Here is a 12,586-nt window from a genome sequence, read left to right on the forward strand (position 1 = left end):
CGCACAAACAGTTTTAGATAATATTACGTCGCAGTCATGTGACGCGGACATGACGTCAATAGGCGGAACTCACGGCAAAATTATAATCCGTGGGCGTGGCTTGCAACAGGAAGTAGGAAAGCGGCAATTCTGGCAAACAAGACACAGCGGTTAGTAACACGATGACTTACAAGGCAAATATTTTTGTTTTCAGCTTGCAACTTGACCGTCTAGAGCGTACAAGGTAATTACAACTGTTTTTTTTTAGCCCTGAAAAGCAAGGGAGTGTGGCGTTTGGGAGGAATGTCGAACTCGGCGTCTGCTTCCAGCCACAGACGCCAAATTTCGACGATTATTTCGACTGGTCAACGGTTGTAAATTATTGCGTTGACTAAAAACTTTATTTAACTCTACTCTTAACTTTGCCGTTTCAGATATGCGGGTATTACACCGCGGAAATGACGTCAATAGGCTGAACTCTCGCCAAAATTCAAATCTGTGGGCGCAATGGCCTTGAGCGAGACACCGGATACAAACACGACGATTATCAACAGAAATATCTTTATTTTCTGCTTGCAAGTGGACCGTCTAGAGCGTACACGGTAAGTACAACTCATTGTGTTTAAAAAGATTTACGTTTGTGTAGTTTGCGTTGCGTTGTATCTGTGAATGTTGGTTTAGGCTAAATGTTAATGTTTAATTTCATTCCTTTAGGTTCCACGGTGTTTGTTGGCTGTATGTTTTCCACTGCAAGAAGAGGCTCGTATCATTGACCAGCAGGAGCTACAATGGTGAGTACCCCTTTCGTCTTCCATTTATGTTAAACACTTCCTATTTCATGTCTAACAGTACTCGATTTAACAAATAACCATAAATAAATACAGTGTGGGCAGTCACGTTAACATATGTGATTATCCTGCCTAATATGTTTATCACAAATATGTCACTAATCACTAATATGTTTATTTGTTTATCACAACACCTTTGGACCTTCAGCAATCGATTATTTCCCTTCATCTACATAGAGACAGAACGATGGTGTCTTAAACATCTCATTCATTTCACCAAATAACTTCACGCAGGTGGATAACGGCCGTCTCGGTCACGCTATGTTGCGTGATGCAGTTTTGAAGAACCAAATGCATTTATTCAATGAATAAGTCAAGCTAGTTCTATGTTTATGATGTTGTAAGTTACGGTACCGATTGAAGTTGAGTTCGAAGCCAGTGGAAAACAGCGCTGCGTTTGTGCTCTCCAGGTACAAATGTTGTGATCTCTGACTGACGACCGGGCGAGACTCGAGTAAGAGATGTCCAAACGAGCTCCGGCAGGGCGGGCCAAGGCGGAGCGAACGGACGCCCTTCAGGCCGCCAATGACGAGCTGAGAACCAAACTGATGGACGTCCAGTTAGAACTTCATCAGGAGAAGAACAAGGTGAAAACCTCAACAGACAGACACTGCCTGCCTTCCTGCCTGCCTTCCTGCCTGCCTCCCTGCCTGCCTCCCTGCCTGCCTCCCTGCCTGCCTCCCTCCCTCCCAGTTTTCCCGATGTAGATTAGACATGCGTGTGCCATGACTGTGTCAGCCTACATCAACAAATGCACCGAGGACGTCAGCACCACTAAGAATATCATCACCCGGGGCAACCAACGACCCTGGATGACTGAGGAGGTACGTCAAACGCTACGAGCGCGGAACTCTGCCTTCAAGTCTGGCGACAAGGAGACACTGAGGACAGCGAGAGCCAACTTGAACCGTGCCATCAGGATAGCGAAGCGAGACCGCAGTCGAAAATTTCAGGATCGTTTCCACGACGTCAAAAACATCAGGAGTATGTGGCAAGGCATACGGGCGATTACAGACGACAACTCACCCTTCCCCCCCCGGTGGGTGTAGTTGATGCTGACTTTCTAAATGGTCTAAATAACTTCTTTGGGAGGTTCGAGGCACTAAACGGCACTCCAGCAGTTAAAACTGTCCCCCATCAGGAAGAGGAGGTACTCTGCCTTGACTCCGCCGATGTGTTGAAGACCCTGAGGAGAGTCAACCCCTGTAAGGCCCCTGGCCCGGACAACATTCCTGGGCGTGTGTTCAGGGAATGTGCAAGTCATCTGGCTGGGGTCATCACAGACATTTTTAACACCTCGCTGGGCCAAGCCACAGTGCCGGCGTGCTTTAAGACTGCCTCCATCATTCCGGTGCCGAAGAAACCTCAAATCACCTCATTTAATGATTACCGGCCTGTTGCACTGACTCCGGTTATGATGAAGTGCTTCGAAAGGCTGCTTAAAGGTCACATCGTTTCCAGACTCCCCCTATTATTTGACCCGTTCCAGTTTGCCGACCGGCAAAACCGCTCCACTCAGGAAGCCATCTCCTCCGTTCTTCACCTGAGCCTGGCTCACCTGGAGGAGAAGAACACCCATGTGCGGAGGCTGTTCCTGGACTTCAGCTCAGCGTTTAACACCATCATCCCACAGCATCTGGTAGGAAAATTGGAACACCTGGGCTTCAACAGCCCCCCTTCGCAACTGGCTGCTAGACTTCCTCACCAACAGACCTCAGTCAGTCCGGGTCGGACAGAACACCTCTGATGTCATCACCCTCAGCACAGGCTCCCTTCAGGGCTGCGTCCTGAGCCCCCTGCTGTGCACCCTGATGACACACGACTGCGTCCTCAGGTTCACCACCAATCACATCGTGAAGTCAGCAGACGACACAACGGTGGTGGGGCTCATCAGAGACAACAACGACCTGGACTACAGAGAGGAGGTGGAGCAGCTGGTGGGCTGGTGCAGAGAAAACAGCCTGATCCTGAATGAGGAGAAGATGAAGGAGATCATCGTCGACTTCAGGAAAAAACAGCCTCACCACGCTCCACTGATCATCAACAGCTCAGCTGTGGAGGTGGTCAGCAGCACCAAATTCCTGGGGGTCCACATCACAGAAGACCTCACCTGGACTATGAACACTACGGCACTGGTCAAGAGGGCACAGAAGCGCTTGTACTTCCTGCGGAGGATGAGGAGAGCCCACCTGCCCCCACCCATCATGAGGACGTTCTACAGGAGCACCATAGAGAGCATTCTGACAAGCTGTCTCTCTGTGTGGTGTGGAGGCTGCACCGCCTCCGATTGGAAGAACGTGAGGAGAGTGGTGAGGACAGCAGAGAGGATCATAGGGGCTCCTCTTCCCTCCATTCAGGACATTTCATCTCAGCGCTGCATGTCCCGTGCCCGTAACATCATCAATGACCCATCACACCCCCACCATGGACTGTTCTCCCTGCTGCCCTCTGGGAAGAGGTTTGCAGCATCCGCTGCAGGTCCACCAGGTTCTGCAACAGCTTTTTCCCTGCTGTCATCAGACTGTTGAACACTAGAACTGTTGAGCTCTAAACTGAACTCTGCATCACACATTCACAGAACTGTACTTTATGACACTACGGACCTCTATCTTGCACTATCTCGCACTACCAACTTTACTGAACTTGTATAAACCCTTTAAATAGAAGTTTAATACATGGTTTAGCATTCCTCTGCACACTCTTGAATACTGTTTTGCCTACTTGCACTATTGCATAATTATCACTGCTGCACTTTATACTTATTTTTAATATATATATATATATATATATATATATATATATATATATATATATATATATATATATATATATTTCATAGGATATGTTACTTCTATTCAACTGCAATATCACTACTTTGTTGTAAGACGTATGCAACGGAATTTCGTTTTGTATGCACCATGTGCAGACAAGATGACAATAAAGTTTGTCTAAGTCTAAGTCTAAGTCATGTCAGGTCAGCTGTCTGGAGAGAGAGAGAGAAGTCAGGACCTGCGGGCGGAGCACCACCGTGCCACCGCCGCCATGACGGAACTCAAAAGCAAACTCCATGAGGAGAAGCAGAAAGAGTTAGCCATTACCAGGGAGACATTACTGCGGCAGCATGAAATGGAGCTGATGAGAGTGATCAAAATCAAAGATGGAGAGATCCAGCCACTGAATGCCTTGGTCCTCAGCCTGAGGGACGGCTCCATGGACAAGGTGATCCGCTCTATCCGTGTCTGACTATCCGCACGCCACGTCGGGCTTCGATGCGGCCGCTACCGTATTGTGTAGCTTGTCCCCAGTAAGCGTCGCGGCGCTCTGTTGCGGTCTCAACGGCCCGGTGTGGCGCAATGTCTGCTCAGGTGAGGAGGGGGGGCGCTTTGCTGGCGGAGGTGGAGGAGACGCGGCGGTGTCGGGAGACCGAGCGGTGTCGCCTCCACCAGGAGCGCGGAAGAAGCCCTGGCAGCGGCCCAGCAGGCCTGGCAGTCCCGAGCGGCCGAGCTCCGATCGGCTCATCACCAGCATCGGGAGGAGATGAGCCGAACCAAGAGAGACTGCGAGAGGGAGATCCGCCGACTGGTAGGACTGATCAGATGCGCGGTGCGTGGCTATGTTCCCAATTTCGTTGTATACCTGCAGTGCAATGACACCTAAGGCATTCTATTCTATTCTATTTCACAAGAAGAAAATGTCCGGTTGCTCGCTTCACTTTTGTCACAGCAAAGGTGTTCTAGTCGATTCAAGAAAAAAATTGGCCGGTTGCTCTCTTTGTTTTTGTCACAATTCTGGCAAATGAGTTTGCCCGCCTGCCTGAGCGCTCCCCGTTTGTACATCCAGACGGATGAGATCAAGCTGAAAGACAGAGCGGTTAGTGTTTTGGATGAAGCCCTGGGGCCGGCCACGTCCACCGCCTTCAGCTGCAGACTCAGGCTGCCGAGCAGCAGATCGCTGCCCTGAGGGATTCCCAAAGGGCGGGCCTAAACTACCCTGGAAGTGGGGTCAACGCCGCTACTAGCAATCCTCTTCATTGCATAAGCCACCTCATCACACACTTGCAGTACGCATGACTTAGTTCGTTGCTGGAGGAAGGTAGCACAAAAACAGTTTTGAACTTTGAACGAGTGCTTGTGTGTGTGTGTTGCGGGGCGTTTTCAGTCTCAGGAGGATCGGGACACGCGACGGTTTCATCTGAAAATCGCTGAGCTCAGCGCAGTCATCAGGAAACTGGAGGATCGAAACGCCCTGCTTTCTGAAGAGCGCAATGAACTGGTAATTTATTGACGGCACGCTTGAAGGTTTGCGCTACGTTTGATGCGCGCCATCCAGCGAGGCACCCATTGCGCTTGCTTATTAGTTGAGCGGCGCGGCGAGTCGGTTGCCTGGTAGATGTCTTTTATTGGGAGCCAAAGCCACGATTCCGTTCAAACCGATGCAAAAGGAATGGATACGTTCTGGCCCGCGTGTTGTGCGTCTTTCACATCCCGCACTTCATGCTTGCAGCTAAAGCGACTGAGAGAAACAGAAAGCCAGTTTCTGCCACTCCTGTACAAAAACAAACGCCTGAGCAGGAAGAATGAAGAACTCTCGCTGGTGCTGTGTCGCCTTGAAAACAAAGTGCGCTTTGTCACCCAGGAGAACGAGGAGATGGCAAGCTTGGTAAGTCGACGCGGACAACGGCGGCGTGCCAACAGAGTCCACTGCATTTGTGTTCCACAGAGAAGGCCTAGTTCGCTCAATGACCTGGACCGCGGTTGCGGCCAGCAAGATTCAAGAGATTCAAGATTCAAGAGTTTTTTATTCGCCATGTTTGAGCGTGCCAAACAAGGAATTTGACTTCGGTAAATCACAGCCTCTGTTCAACATTTAGGTGACTAACAACAACACTCAGGACATGTGAAGAACGAAAGATATTCTCAAACACCCCCTGATCTTAAACTCCCAAGAGGGCAAGGAAAAACTCAAAACTCCAGCTAGGGGAAATGAGAAACCTTGAGAAGAGACCACAGATGGGAGGGTCCCTCTTCTAGGATGACCAGGCTGCAATGGATGCAGAGAGGACACATAGTACAAACAGTGTAGACAAAAAAGGTGTGGCAAGCGGGATGTTATTGCACAGTAATGACTCTAGGAGTGGTGTGAGTTCATCAGAGCGACAGCCTGGGGAAAGAAGCTGTCTCTGTGTCTGCTGGTTTTAGTGTACAGAGCTCTATAACGGCGTCCGGAGGGGAGTAGTTCAAACAGGCTGCAACCTGGGTGCGAAGGGTCTGTTGAGATGTTACTTGCACGTTTCCTGGTCCTGGACAGGTACAAGTCTTGGATAGATGGGAGGTTGATTCCAATTATCTTTTCTGCAGTCCTTATTGTCCGTTGCAGTCTGTGCTTGTCTTGTTTGGAGGCCGATCCAAACCAGACAGTGATGGAGGTGCAGAGGACAGACTGGATGATGGCAGTGTAGAAGGTCTTCAGCAGCTCCCGTGGCAGGTTGAACTTCTTGAGCTGTCTCAGGAAGTACAGCCTCTGCTGGGCCTTCTTGCGGACAGAGTCTATGTGGCCGGTCCATTTCAGGTCCCGAGAGATTGTGGTTCCCAGGAACTTGAAGCAGGACGGTGAAATGGAGTTCCTTCAAGTTGTGGAGCAGCGGCACATCATCGACGACTTGTCCAAGGTCTTCAGGCAGGCGACTCGGTGCACGTACGGCAGCGCCGCGCTCGCTCGCTGTCGCCAGGAAACCTTTTCCGTCCAAAGCTTGGCCGGCGGCCGCCATCCAAAAAATTGGCCCCTTAAATTCCGACCTTTCAAGCAGGAGCATTGTGCGCACGCGTTTGAACACGCTTTAGACTTGTTTTGCCGTTTTCAGCAGCTCAAAGCTCCCGTTTTGTCAGCGCCTTTGCCACTCGCTGTGCGCTGAAAACGACGGACTTGCCCGGCTGCTCAGCCCGTCAACCATGAGCCGCGAGCGCGACGTCATTGTCCGTAGGCAGCTAGTGGCAAAATGCACCCTGTTAGAGTTGCGCTCGCTCCAACTTATTTTGCAAGAACCACACGGGAGACAAGTAAGTTCTTTTGGACACCTGCAGGTGGAGAGTCCATCCGTTGTACGAATGAAGTCTGACTCTCGGCTCCTGCACGAGCATTTTAATTAAGAGAAACAGGGTGGGTGTAAGAGTGGATTGAATAGAGGAAGCCCTTGACCTCTAGTCAAAACATAGCAAGGGGTGTTTTACGACTTTGTGTAGGAAGGGATAAGCGATAGGGATAAATAAGGGATAAATAATATTATTTATTACAGGTCGCAGTCAAAGTCAAAGCAACACAATGATACGATAAAGATAATCTGGAAAACCCTGACACACCCTGTAGTTGTCACTTTTGGAAAAGACGAGCGTCCCTCCAATCATCGCCGGTGACGTGTTTTTCAGGCTCTGGAGACAGGAGCTCATGTCAGAAATGTCATTGTGAGTCGCGTTTGTTTCTGCGCCGGAGCCGTTCGTTCCCTTTGCATCCAAAGAATCTCAAAGGCGGATTATTTGTGTCGACAGGAGAGAGATTTGCTGCTACGATACCGACGTCGAGAATCTCTGAGGAGGAACAAAGCGTGAGGTCCTGCAAGGTGAGTCTGTTTGTTTGCGGCTGCTTGGTGTTGCGCAAGATGAAATGGCCTTTTTCTCGCTATCGTTCCTCTCGTCGATTCATCGTGAGGTGTCGCTTCAGTTTGTTCAGAGAGATGTTTGCTTCCGCGCCCGCAGGTCATCGAAACATTTTACGGCTACGACGAAGACGTGTTGGTGGACTCGGACGGATCGTCCTTGTCTTTTCACACCGACAGAACCCCCGACACGGAACCCGAAGAGGTAGCCCGCCATTTCTGCCAGCGTATTGGCACCAAACATTCCTCTTCAGCCTGGAATCGGACTCGTCTTTGCGTCGCGGGTGCTTTGTCGCCGGTCTGACTGATTCTGGTACTAGTGCTGTGTTGCATTGGTGTGTGCATGAAGAGGCGGAGCTTCGCTACCGCCAGCTGACGCAAGAATATCAAGCGCTGCAACGAGCCTACGCTCTGCTAGCCCAGACCAGCGAAGGGGACTACGACGCCGAGAAGGAGATCAAGGTGGCGCCCCTTCCCGCAACCCCCGGCCGGGTCGCAGCCTCCCCGTTCTCACCCAGCCTCGGGTGTTCTCTGGTCTGAAAGGAGGAGGAGGAGCCTCCCTCCTCCTCCTTTCAGACCAGAGAAAAGCTGATGGTAGAAATGGGTCACTATCAAAGCAGAGTAGCAGATCTGGAGTCAGCGCTGAAGCAACAAGGACAGGTAAGCTCATCAATGAGCACACCTTTTTCTCAGACAAAATAGCTACATTCTTCAGTCACTCATCCGTCTGGCATTACTGGACCAACCCCCCCCCCCCCCGAACGTGGCTGGGAAAATGCGGAGAAAAGCAAATGTCATTTTCCAGTCAACCAAAGAATTTGTGGATGAAAATGACACAACATTCCAAAGCTGTCCACGCGTTTGTCTCTTCTAGAATGTCAAGTGGGTGGAGGAGAAGCAGCTGCTGCGTCAGAGCAATCAGCAGTTGGCCGAAAAGGTGACGGAAAGAAAGGCGCTGGGCGGAGTCGCTTGGCGTCACACCTGTCGGGAAGCCCCGCAGATGAGGTCTGACTGTCTTTTCAGGTCAGGCGGATGGAGGCGGAAGAAGCGCGTCTGAAAGAGCACATCCAGGATATCCGAGACCAAAACGAACTGCTTGAGTTCCGCATCCTGGAGCTGGAGGTGGGAAGACTCGCACAAGCGTGTTGAGGCCAGAGATGTGACGGACGGACGGACTGACGGACGGACAGACGGATGCATGCCTCTGCCTTTCAGGAGAGGGAGTGGCGCTCCCCCGTCTTGAAGTTTCTGCAAGTCCGTTTCCCAGACGGCCTCAGCCCTTTGCAGATCTACTGCGAGGCCGAGGGCGTGAGCGTACGTAAGGCGTCCCTCGCAACCCTAACCTTAACCCGAGGTCCCAGAACACCTTACATTGCTCCTTGCGCCTTTCCCCCGGACATCGTCATCAGTGATCTGATGAAGAAGCTGGACATCCTGGGCTATAACGCCGTAAGTGTATGTCGAACTCCTTATGTTCGCACTCCACGAGACTCGGCGGCTCAAATGTGACTTTTGGAAGGCTTTGCGCAGAAAGAAGCTTGTTGACGCTGTGCCTTTGGGCTCTTGCAGAATCTCACCAACGAGGAGCAGGTGGTCGTGATTCACGCCAGGACCCTTCTCACCCTAGCCGAGAAGGTAACGCGCACGTCCACGCACGCTCTCGCATTCTGCTTATGTGACAGCAGCCTTTCCTCAGTGGTTAGAATACATCAAAGTGACCAAGTCAGCACTTCAACAGAAGATGTTGGACATTGAAAGTGAGAAGGTAGACAGACACGCGACATCAGCCAAGGGGAACTCCGGCAATGTGCCCCAACAATTCTGACCTTGAGCTGTGCTAGGATATGTTCTGCAAGCAGAAGGGCTACCTGGATGAAGAGTTGGACTTCAGGAAGTGTTCCATGGACCAGGCTCATAAGGTAAGCCGCCCTCAAATCTCCCGCCGGACCACTGATGGACGAGGATTGCGGCCCAGAGGATCCTGGAGCTGGAGGCCATGTTGTACGAGGCGCTACCGCAGCGGGACTGCCCCGCCACGGACGGCGAAAAAGCCAGCCACGCTGGCGTGAATGACGTGCTGACGGCGGATCAGAGAGAAGAGCTTAGGAGCGCCGTGGACCAATGGAAGCGAGCCCTGATGTGCGAGTTGAGGGAGCGCGACGCTTGCATCCTCCAAGAGAGAATGGATCTGCTGCACAGCGCGCAACAGGTAAGGGCCCAAAGCCAGCCCGGCACTTACTTGCACGCTTACTGGCTTTTGAATGCCACTTTCCATTTGTCCGTCCTAGAGGAACAAAGAGCTGAAAGAATTCATCGAAGCTCAGAAGAGACAAATCAAACAATTGGAGGAGAAGTTTCTGTTTCTCTTTCTATTCTTCTCCTTGGCCTTCATTCTGTGGCCCTAACACCAGCTGGTGAGTGAGCTCCAGCGGCACCGCACTCGACACCTCCGATACACTGCCAGCCGGTCTCAGACGTTGGCAGACGCTCCGATGCCAACGTATACCCCCCGCCACGGTGACAGAGGCACCGCGTCACACCGGCGCTCATCCAATCAGAAGGCAGGAAAAGCAAATTCACATGCAGGGCACTTTTGAACCAGAAGAGAGCGCCACAAAAAACGGTTGTTGCCCCAAACGCGCACTAAAAAGGGTCAGAATAACAAGAGTCCCACTGGCCAGCCGGGGCCACCCGTCCAGCTGTTTCTTCAGGGGGGAAAAAAATTGGAGTCACCGGTGAGTACATTTTGCATTTAGCTCTGCTTTTCTGCTTCTGTCTTCAAGTGTGTGGCATCCTGCGATCAAAGATTCAGCCAACCCCAAAGCGGTTGACCTCAACGTCCCACCACCATGCCTACCAGAGCAGGTGACGTGATGCTTTGGACATCCTTCCGTCTCAGATGCCCAAAAGTACTCTTTGCCACATCTGCGGCAATACGGTGTCTTTTCAAAGGTGCAAATAAATCCAGCGTGGGCGGAACACGCACGTCTTCGGTTTTTCCCGCTTTGTTTGTGTGACAGCTGTTGTGAAAATTTTATACAAATAAAGTTGTATAGTACAGGTTTGGCCAAGCCGCAACTCCCGAACCGCATGCGGCTCTTTTATGTTCATATCAACATTTGTGTGTGTGTGGGGGGTTGTGCGTGTTGGCTTCACTTGAGTTCAATTTGGTATTTTGGTCAAAAGCGCATGTGGTGAAATTCCACAAAGTAGGATGGGCAAACACATTTCTTTAAACTATGAGTGTCAATTGGGCTCTCGAAATGGCAGGGAAAAGATGCACAGCAAAACGAAAATACGTAGATGAACACAGGACGTTTTAATCAGAGTGGGAAAGTTTCTATTTTTTGTTGAACGTGATGGCAAACCATTCTGCCTGATATGTCAGACCTCAGCGCATTTCAAAGATTCAAATCTTCAGCGCCATGCACTTCAGCTCACTCCATGCTAACATTGATCAGGCGTCGAACCCGCAACATCATGCTTAAGAGGTGGCCATGCTAACCAGTGCGCCATTATGTCAACGCATAATAACTAAGTCTACTGATCAAAACAGCGGTTACTATATGACGTCACTACGTCGTGGTCACGTGACGCAGACAAGACGTCAATGGACGTGGGCAGAGTTAACTTGTTTAAAAGGGAGTGGGCAGAAGAAATATTTAATTTATTTAAATCTATTTTGAGTGCACACCATTATGCCAATGCATAACAACTGTAAATCTACTAAACAAAACAGCGGTTGCTATATGACATCTGCCACGTCGTGGTCACGTGACATACGTGACGTCGATGGGCGTAACTTTCGCCGGAATTCAAATCCGCGGGGAGAGTTAACTTGTTTAAAAGAGAGTGGGCAGAAGAATTATTTAATTTATTTAAATCTATTTGGTGTGTGCGCCATTATGTCAATGCATAACAACTGTAAGTCTACTAAACAAAACAGCGGTTGCTATATGACGTCTGCCACGTCGTGGTCACGTGACGCGGACGTGACGTCGACGCCTACTTTACATCCCACCGATCACAGGACCCCTCGGCTGCATAACCGTGCCCCCTTCCCAACCAATCGGATTTGCTATACGCGAAAACGACGCCAATGGAAAGAGCTTCCGCCCAAATTTAAATCCGTGGGCGTGGCTCGCAGCAGGAAGTAGGAAAATGGCGGCGATGTTGACAAAGACACAGCGGATGGTAACATACGACTAACAAGAGAAATATTTTTATTTTCTGCTTGCAACTGGACCGTCCAGAGCGTACACGGTAAGTACAACTCATCGTTTTTAAAAAGAAGTACTTTTGTTGCCCTGAAAAGCGAGTGAGCGTGGCGTTTGTGGGGGACGTCGAATTTCGACGATTCTTTCTGGTCAACGGTTGTAAATGATTGTGTTGATTAAAAAAGAAAACTTGATGTAACTCTACTTTTAACTGCCGTTTCAGATAGATTTGGAATTGCATCACATCCAATTTTGCCTAGAGCGTACACGGTAAGTAACACTCGTTGTGTTTAAGGAGATTTACGTTTGTAATAGCAGAAGTGTAGCCGCGTTGCGTTGTACGTGTGAATGTTGGTCCAGGCGAAATGTTAATGTTTAATTTCATTCCTTTAGGTTCCACGGTGTTTGTTGGCTGCAAGTTTTCCACTGCAAGAAGAGGCTCATATCATTGACCAGGAGCGAGCTACAATGGTGAGTAGCCATAACATTTATGTTAAACACTTCCTATTTCATGTCTAACAGTACTTGATTTAACAAATAACCATAAATAAATACAGTGTGGGCACTGAAGTTAACATATGTGATTATACTGCCTAATCTGTCACCGAGTAGATTGTTGCAAAGTAATATAAGATCCAAAGTTGTAATTCAGAATAGTTTTCAAAAGAAGGCCATTAGAATTATATACAAGTCTGATTACCCTGAACAAGCTATTAATTAAATCACAAATTCTTCAATTCAAAGATTTGGTAGATTATCAGACAAATAATGTCTAACAGTAATTGATTTAACACATCACGATAAGTAGATTGAGTGTGGGCACTCTCAAGTTAACATATATGATTATACTGCCTAATCTGTTACAGAGTATGTTGTTGCCAAGTAATGTAGAA

General features: G+C 49.6%; 1 long non-coding RNA gene across 1 annotated transcript; it reads left to right on the forward strand.

The window, feature by feature from the left end:
- The first annotated feature begins 693 nt into the window (after nt 1-693).
- Nucleotides 694-7,667, forward strand: LOC125974538 (uncharacterized). Its single transcript, XR_007483592.2, has 4 exons — nt 694-770; nt 1,238-1,414; nt 7,370-7,440; nt 7,577-7,667. It is a non-coding gene; the product is annotated as an uncharacterized lncRNA (long non-coding RNA).
- Nucleotides 7,668-12,586: the final 4,919 nt, after the last annotated feature.

This window comes from Syngnathus scovelli, unplaced genomic scaffold (genome assembly GCF_024217435.2).
Source record: "Syngnathus scovelli strain Florida unplaced genomic scaffold, RoL_Ssco_1.2 HiC_scaffold_82, whole genome shotgun sequence".
Classification (NCBI taxonomy): Eukaryota; Metazoa; Chordata; class Actinopteri; order Syngnathiformes; family Syngnathidae; genus Syngnathus; species Syngnathus scovelli.